We start from the raw sequence: 7,870 nt of genomic DNA, 5'->3' as shown, positions 1-7,870 counted from the left end.
AGAAGTGGAGTTGTCGTTAGTGGCACACTTACTTGTCAAAATAAGCAAAATCAAATTAAATTAATGATTCATTGCGATAATTTTTGATAAAATTAAAAACGTAATTATTTGTCAAACGCTTTTAGATCAAAAGAAAATTTCACGACGTAAGCCCTCCCATTTTTAATCAACGATAATTCAAACGGAAAAGTATGCTTTTTACTACAAACTTCTTCACGAGAGTACGCAGTTTTCGCTTCTATAAAAAGCTCAGTAAGTTCGCCCACACAGGGTGTAACTGTCATTCATATATTGATTCACGGTTTCATACTCCATTAAAATCAAACTTATCTCAACTAATAATCAAATATAAATCTGCCTATTACATCATGTAACAAATCGTACAGTTTTTTACGGATTTGGCTCGGAGCTTTATTGATTAAAAGCTCTTCTATTTCCATATTCACTGGTGGGTTGTTGCCAAGTTTGGAAGTTCTCTTTGTCTTTTAGCTCGTTTTTCTTCAACATTGTTTCGTAATTTAGTTTATGAACGGTACCAGAAGAGGTTAAGCAAGTTTTCTACTAATTTTAAACTTTTACAAAGATTTTAATTTATACAATGCACTTGATGCAAGACGTGAAACCAAATCTGTTTCATGATGGAAAAATTTCAAAGTGAGGGAATTTTCTACCTTAATTACCTATCGCTGAGTGCTTTTAATGATATTGCTAAGGTAGAGGGTAAATGAATATTCATTACCGTAAATCCCATTGTCAATATGTTAATTGCGTCACTGCCACAGGCGACAGGGTGGTCATTTATTGAAAGGGATCTTAATTAAGTACTGTTTTTCTAATGACCAACCAAGAGTGCCAAAGAAGGGAAAATCCAAATCAACAAAACCTAACATCACTATACATATTTCTATAGTTGTTCTTTTTTTCTTCTTTAAATTACTTTTGATTAAAAGAATGTAAAAAAAAATAGGCAAAAATAGTGTTCCACAAATTTTGTAAGTTAGTTATTTAAATAACTAAATAATGCACCGAAAAAGTTGACATTCTATATACTACCTACTACCAGGTGAACAGAAAGTAGAACTAAATATTTTTTGCAAAACTATTTATTTTTTGAAAAAACTGACTGATGAATGACAAAAATGTGGACGCTTCTCAAAAATAACTATTTTTCATTTTTTTTGTTTTTGAGTTGTAGAAAAATTTTTCATATGGCAATCTGCTATAAAATCTGTTTCTTACAAAGACTAAACAGTGAACGGCAAAATTATGGAATCTTATGTATTAAAACTGAAAACTATGGAATAATCTTTTCAAAACTGAAAATATTTTGTTTTGACAAAAATGCTGGAACAGGTCAATTTTCTTTTTAAAAACAAAATTCTCAACTTGATTTCAAATTGTATGTTTATTTTTTGTTGATATTATTTTTTTTCGAAGATTTTACGTAAAATACACATATTTAATATTTTGGATTTTCTCATCTCGAACTTTAAAAGATTTATCGAATTTTAAATTAAGTTAAAAATTTTGTATTTTTTAAAAAGAAAATTGACTTGTTCGTGCATTTTTGTCAAAACAAAATATTTTCAGTTTTGAAAAGATTATTCCATAATTTTGTTGCTTATTTAAGGATATGTTTTATTCAATTTTTGTCGATAAAGAAATTACCATTTAAAAACAATCGCAAAACTCAAAAACAAAACAAAATTTTATTCTCATTTTTAAAGCACTTTAATATTTATTATCATTTTCTAAAGGCAAATATTAAAGAAAAGCTCGATTCCATAGGTACTTTTTGTTCACCTTACATAATACACAAATAAATTTATTGAAATAGATATTTTTTTTAGAGACTAAAAAATTTAATAAAATGGTTAAACATAAATAAAATGAATACATAAAACTAAATTTTTTAGCTGTTTTAGTTTTGAAAATTTTTTCTGAAGCATCTAAAATTTTCTGTTTATAAAATGTAAACGTAGTTTTAAAAAAATAACTCAATTTTTGACATCGGTTTAGACTTTAGACGAATTTTTAAAATTATTAAAAAGTACTTTTTAATGAGTATACTGAAATATTCCTAGTTTTCATTATTTGTCATTAGTTAATGTGAATTTTGCATCGGCAATGTTTCGACTTTAATTTTTAAACAGCAAACAATCTTATGTTAAAATAATTTTCCTAACATGAGCATTACGAAAAAATGATAAAACTATACACAAGTAAAATGTTTTTAAAATTTCATTTGTGCCTTCAGGATAATTGTTGAGGTAATTAGTTTTATGTTTTAGTGTGGTTATTAATTTTTTGTTTTAGAATTATGGGTGAATAATTTTTTTGAGAGAATACACGATTCATACATTAACAAGAATATGAAATAAAATTTGTATTTTATGTCAACTCTCAGTAAAATTGCCGTACACCTTTATTGTATAATCAGTTTTATTACACGTGACGGTATCCATTTATGTACTGCCTGAATTACAATTGTTATCCACATCCTACGTGTAAGCACAAGTTTATCGACAGTTTGCATATAGTGAAAAATAAAATAAGCAAAATACAATAAAACAATAACACATATATTATCATTTTAAAAGAACAACTTGCAACTCTTGCATATTTGATCTTTTAACACAGCAACACATTTTAAACCTTTCCGAATTGTTTCACGATGATCCAGTCGCAAAATTTTTCATTTTTTCACGTGGTTATTTGTTTTGAATGAACGCACACACTGTGACGTCATTTGAGGCCTTGTCTGACAATGTGATTGACGAAATGTGACAATTTTGAGAGAAATTTTCATTGCGCACTTACAAGCGCGACTGCAATATTTTTAACTTGAGAAATGTTCAAGTTTTGGGTTATTTTCAACCGGAGACATTTCGAGCTGAAAACAGTTTCATTTTTACCAACTGAATCATTACTCGAGCTCTGCTACACATTATGCCTACGCTCAATTAGGTTTAGATAAATATTTGCCAAAATGCGACCTTTTTACTCAAACATCGTAAAAATTAAAATGGAACAACACGTCGCTATATTGTCCTCAGAGTGGATACGCTAATTGAGTATCTACTAGTATTTTTTGCCACGCCTGGCCATGAGACCAATAATAAGAACAATAATAAGACCTATTGTTTCACTCATTATTGTTATTTATTTCGTGGCATTGGTTTTTGAATAATCTTAAAGTCCCTGGATATCACATTTTGAGATTTCTTATAACCTAAACAGTGAAGTGTCAAAACGTCAAAACGAGATCCAGGGACACTTGGCTCACTGCAGGATTCTTTCGCATTGTGAAATTAAATTTGGTGGATGGCCAGATTTTTTGAACACATGTAGTTACACCTTCATTTGTACTTGCAGTCGTTATTTATAGAAAAAGCGAATACTAATGGCTCAGTTAATATAGGAAGGATTTTAAATTCCCCTTAAAATTTGGACAGTTATCAAAAATAAATTAAAATAGTTTCGAACACAAGCGCCAACTTAAGGCGATTTTAGTTAAAAAGGTGGTGATCTAGGTTTTGAGATCACGCGACAGATTACTAGGTCACCACCTAATCATATTTTATTTTGCCGCAACTGATTAAACTCTGTAATTTAGTCAATCGATACGAAACAAATTAGTTTCCAACCTAACAATACAAATCGGTTACCCAACAAGTTTTTCTATTTATTTGAACACGGTTGCGTGATTTCCAATACAAATTCGCTGCATTTAATCGCAAAATGATAAAATTAATTATTTTTTAAACTGGTAACTGTAATAATAAATCTGAGATGTTGTCGTGACATTTGTGCACCGAAACACCTGCGAAATTTTATCTACAGAAATTTTTTTATTAGAAAGAAGTGTCACTGAACTTTACGTATAAGCAATAAATTTTCTTAAAAGCTTCTTTGTACTAGATTCTCTAAAAATAAAAGTAAAAAACATGCAAACAAGTTCCACTTTTAAAAATGAATTAGACAACTCGGAAATAAGTTATGCGGACGTCAATTGTTAATTCTGTTTATTGGACTGGTAGCAACACTGAATCCGGAACGGATTGTAATACAAAATGAAAATGTTTCTAAACAGATTGATACGAATTTTGAACGAATATATTTTTAGTTTTGTTTAATTTTATATTTTTAACTCGGATTTAAGCGAACTGAGTTCAGAAATAACAAAATAGATCAGTTATGAGTAAGAGTGATGGAAAATTTAATCAGACTTCTAGTCATTCTAAATCTTTTGTTTTGTTTCAATTTTCTTAGTCACCTGGTATCTTGATAAAAAAATAATAATTGTGATCACTGTTTTTGATAGGGAGATATGAGAGGTACAGAGTGATCTAGCTGAAACTTTCTATACCAAAACTTCATATACCAAAAAAATAAAAATATCTAAAAACAGTTAAGTCTTTTTTGAAAAAAAAAGTTGATTATGCCATGACAGACCTAATCAATGCAGCTTTTCGTAAAACACTTCAATTCAATTTGCCATCATATTGGCCTGCAATTTTGAAATAAATTAAATAATGTAGAGAAAATGTGAGATTTAAAAATCTTTAATCTTTTAATCTTAAAAAAAAAATTAAAGTCAACGCAGATGTTTGCTTCCAATGATCTTATGCCCGATTTCTGGTACGATTAAACCTTAGTAATTGTAGTAATAGTAATTGTTGCTAAGGTAGCGTTGTCTAACTGATGTTGCCATGGTTTAACCGAGATTTAAATTTATCTCTCCGTTAAATAAGTTTTGAGAAGTCTGGCTTTACGAATAATCATTTAGAAACTCGATAAAATTATCATAAATCATTAGTGACTGCAATTTTTAATAAAGATATACTGGGTAGCCTACTTAAAACTTTTTTAATGAACATATTTGAAAATACTTAAAAAAAATTACCTGTTGTTGGAGAAACGTATCTAAAAAATCTAAAAAAAAACTTAACCCTGTTTTGGAAGATAGTGTTGCATGTGTCATGGGTTACCAATTAAATTAAACCCAATAAATACTTATATAATTAAATTTGCCACCAAGGTAGCCTGTGATTTTAAAATTATGTTGTAAATATTGAAGAATATAGAGAAAAATAATGTTATACTTATTTCGTCTAAAGATATAGCAATTTTACAATTTTGACGCACTAATCACTTTGTGAGGGCCTTTACCAGCCAATGTAAAAATGTTGAGCAAGAGTCGCAAGAAAGATACAACCTTTTGTGGGATTCATTCTTTACTACGTATATGGCCACCCTAACATAAAACTGTTACCAACATACAGGGTAAATTTTGACATTTATTTTTTGACATTTGACATTTTTTTTATGTCTATCTAATGATACTGATGATCAGGGGTAGCCGACTAGTATAGCCCAGACCGTTTTCGATAAATTTTAGTTCTGGTCCGGCCGTCAGAGGTCGCGATTAGCATTCTCATAATAAGTTTATTTATTTTTTGCGAATGTTACTTTTATTTTAAATTTTCATTAAAAGGTAGACGATAGGTGTTGACACACAACATAAACAACAAATTTAGGTTCCAGCTTTTTTGTTAGATTTATAATAAAAAAAAAGAAATCTAATTTATCGGCGTGAATTGTGCGGGATTGAAATTTGAAACAAGTTGGTCATGATTTCAAAATTTGAACTGTCAACGCAATCAATGAAAAAACACAAAATTGAGTCTTGTTTGTAAACTAAATTCCTGGAATTTGAGGTAAAATTGATTTTTGTACTAATCTACGATAATCATTGCTAATTGTTTAGAATGAGTTTCCACAAACGAACTTGTTTTGCTGTGGTGGGCTTCCCATTTAAATCTGGGCCTCTCTTTCGGTTTCCGCGTCCGAAAAAAGAGTCACTTTTTGCCAGACTAAATTAAGAGCTCCAGTGTGTTCAAAAGTCTGTTCCCCAACTCATTGCGTTCTGTTAATATTTGTCAAGGTAAGTTCAGTTAAATAATAACATTGCTTTCTAACTTTTTGCTTATTAAAGAAAGATACACGTAAGAATATAACAGTGAGGAGTTGCGGAAACATGCGTCGTCGGTGTCGGTACCAAAAGTGGGATTTTAAAACTTAGGTTTTAATTCTTAATTTTCTCAACCCATAACATTCTTCAGATCAGATGAAAATTGATTTTTCACCAGAAGTTAGCAATCCCACTATTGATCTGTCTTTTTCCACAACACAAAAAGAAGATGTAGAATTATCGAAAATGTGGTTTTATATAAAATAATATAAAAAATGTGATTGCATTTTAAAAATAAAATTTTGACTAAAACATTTTTGATTTAATTTTAATAAAAAATAATAAATTGAAAAAAAACATATTTTCAAAATTGCCGCCTTTTCTAGTTCACGGGCCGGACGTATGATGACACCACAAAGAAACTTTTTAAAACCATTAAGTAGGCGTTCTATTTTGTAGGTGTTCTGTGCTGATGATCTTGCATATGTTTTTTACAATTATTTAGTAAAGGTACAAAAATTTTGCCAATAAAAGCCACAAATAACATTGAACAGAGTTACAATTTAAGATACAGCTTCCTTGTTTCTTCTTCTAATAGTCTGTAGCAAAAAAAATTGGAAAATTATTTTCGCAACAGAAATAAATAGAGTCAAAGTCCAAAATTTAAACTCTCATAACTTCGAAAATTTTATAGATAAACATTTTTTCCATGTTCCTGGTATCTTACCTTATATGGCATTTTTCACTGGGACACGAGTTCTGGCGCATCTGTAGGTATATCTTTCTGGGCAACTATACCGACGGAGTGCTCGGAGTTTTCTAATATGAACCGTAGTTTAAATTTTGTTTTTGTAATTACAGGGTGTTTCAGAACTCGCGCCCCAGATAAAAAGGTAAGATACCAGGAACATGGAAAAAATATTTTACAAATTTTATCTATAAAAATTTTGAAATTATGGGAGTTTAAATTTTATATTTTGTATTTGTTTCTGTTGGAAAAATAATTCATGCTATTAGAAAAGGAAACAAAGAAGCTATATCCTGAACTGTAACTTTGTTTTAACGTTATTTGTGGGTTTCATTGGCAAAATTTTTGTACCTTTACTGAATAATTATAAAAAACATATACAAAATTATGGGTAACAATAAAAACATAAAAAGGTCAAATGTGAAAAAATAGATGTAAAAAATTTTTAGATTTAAATTTTTTAAACATTTTTTCCATGTTCCTGGTATCACTTGTCATTTTCCCCTGGGGCACGAGCTAACACCCTGTATATTTTTAAACAAATTATGATGTATAATTTTAAAATATTTATTCTTAAAATAAATATTACAGCAACATTACATTGAAAAATTATTCAATGTGGAAATAAAGGAAGTTCGTTTATTCTTGACAGCTGAAAAAATATTTAAATAATATTTTTAAGGATAATTTCATTCGTCTGACAATTCAAATTGTTATCAATCAATCAAACAGTCAAATAAATTTTGTCTTGACAAGTTAAGTTGAAGAATATTAATGAAGAGAAAAATTTGATATTACTTCCAAAATAAAATCAAGGAAACATCATTTCAAATTGCTGATAATTTTTATTCGAATACATCAAACGATAAACCAGACATGCTGATGCCAATTGACTTTTCATGTTATCAATGGCTGTGCTAGTCATAACAAAGGGTTACTAGTGGTCCTTATCAGAAAATTAATTTGAAAGCAACATGCAAGAACAGTGCGGGTAAATGAGTACAAATTTTGGTGGATCAAAAAATTGTTGATAATAGGAAATAAACAATTTAGTGATAAGGAATGGATCAAATAATGTCCTAACACAGTTCTAATAAGAATGGGTTTGAGCAGCTGTGGAAAAGTAGTGTTAAAACCTTTATAAGCGA

The 7,870-nt window shown here is 29.3% G+C and overlaps 1 long non-coding RNA gene across 1 annotated transcript; it reads left to right on the top strand.

Annotated features, from left to right (window-relative positions):
• The first annotated feature begins 5,604 nt into the window (after positions 1 to 5,604).
• LOC123015578 lies at positions 5,605 to 6,199 on the top strand. The gene is made up of 3 exons (XR_006413390.1): positions 5,605 to 5,720; positions 5,771 to 5,947; positions 5,999 to 6,199. It is a non-coding gene; the product is annotated as an uncharacterized LOC123015578 (long non-coding RNA).
• The last annotated feature ends 1,671 nt before the right edge of the window (positions 6,200 to 7,870 follow it).

This window comes from Tribolium madens, unplaced genomic scaffold, assembly GCF_015345945.1.
Source record: "Tribolium madens isolate multiple individuals breed KSU strain unplaced genomic scaffold, Tmad_KSU_1.1 Scaffold_19;HRSCAF=116;Tcas5.2_LG9, whole genome shotgun sequence".
NCBI classification, from domain to species: Eukaryota; Metazoa; Arthropoda; class Insecta; order Coleoptera; family Tenebrionidae; genus Tribolium; species Tribolium madens.
Note: the sequence above shows the minus strand (reverse complement) of the source record. Positions and strands in the feature narration are given on the sequence as shown.